We start from the raw sequence: 1,656 nt of genomic DNA, 5'->3' as shown, positions 1-1,656 counted from the left end.
TAAAAGCATACAATCCTATAATTAATATACAAATATGATATATAAAATGATACTAATTGATCTAAATTGATTCTAATTATTCTCTAACAATAGATATTAAATGTTGTGGTAGATGTTTAATAATTTAATTATTAACTATCCAAATAAAATTTATTTTTTAAGTAAATAATTATATAATTTTGTTTTTACCTAAATTAATATATTGAGTACAAGTTTATTAATTAGATTATTAATTACTTTAAAAAAAATTTTACTTTAATTAACGTATTGAGGAGATGTTTATTAGTTAACTTAGTAATTATTAACGTAAAAAGTTTTATTTAAATAAATTCAGTTAGTATATATTTGTAAATTCCTGTTTAATAAATGTATGTAATAGTTAAATCAGTTTGTTATGTCAATTCTCATTGGAAGTTTATTTTTCTAATTGGATTATTTGTTTTTTGTTAGAGATCTCATCTACTTTTTTCTCGACAAATGAGTCACACACTTCTACCACCAAACGTTATCGTCCCATATTTGAGAGAGGATGGCTTCGGCAATATGGTGCCTCTCAAGGACTTCGTCTTTGACAACTCCCTGATCACGATATTCGTGGAGCGCTGGTATCTGGAGACCTACACATTCCACCTACCATGGGGTGAGTGCACCATCCCCCTGCAGAACATTGCTACCACCTTGGGCTACGTTTGCACAGAGATCCATTAGAGGGATGCCTCCGTGATTTCCATAGATGGTATGACATCGAGACTCTAGGGACATCCAGTTGCAGCTTGGCGGCAATGCACATGGTACTTTAATCGTTCCGATTCGATCACTCGATACTCAACACTTCTACAAATGCTGTAGTTTTTCACACCCTATATTACTGCATTTCTGCTTTTGAATCTGTGGCTGATCCGAAACTCCACCCCACCATCTAGGTTGTAATCATATTTCCCGGTGTTGGAAAACAGAGCTTTCACATGCATCGTGTCCAGATCCAATGCATAATAATGACTTGGTACATTTGATAGCGCCAGAATCGGGTGCGGGAGGCAAAATATAGCGCACTGCTGCCTCGGCCGGCGTCTCTGGTTCAGACTCCTCCTCATCATCTTTAGAAAAATCACTATCGTTGCTATCCGCAACATACTTCTCGTCGGAGTTTTCATCATCTACATCCATATTTTTCACTGGACTAGCAACATAAATTGGTGGTGGTGCGAGAGGTGGGTCATTCCGCACAAAGGTTGAGTGGACGAATCCACCGCTACCAACATCACCAACCTCCACGAAAAGCTCCATTACTTGTTCCGCCATGATTCTCCCATGGATGTTAAAACATGAGGCGTACATGCTCGTTGCCATGGAGCCGAAACAAACGAAACCGAGAAACTCTGTTTCCCAACGGTGCTAGCAACCTATACCCCACCCTTTCAATCTTCTTTCTCCCTAAACCACCAAGATTACTCAATATTAGACTCTTTAACTCGGACAATGAACTTACTTGCCGAGTGCGCAACAATAACGAATTATCACACTCAAATATCACCTCATTTCACTGTTTCTCATACGATAATTAGGATGCACACAGACAACCACATATCTGCTACTATGGGATATTTTTGCCTATTTTTTAGAAGAAAAACAGAGAGAAGAAGATATGAAATGTAT

The sequence above is a fragment of the Arachis duranensis genome, chromosome 9 (assembly GCF_000817695.3).
Source record: "Arachis duranensis cultivar V14167 chromosome 9, aradu.V14167.gnm2.J7QH, whole genome shotgun sequence".
NCBI classification, from domain to species: domain Eukaryota; kingdom Viridiplantae; phylum Streptophyta; class Magnoliopsida; order Fabales; family Fabaceae; genus Arachis; species Arachis duranensis.
The sequence above is the reverse complement of the archived record's forward strand: the minus strand, read 5'-3'. Positions refer to the sequence as shown.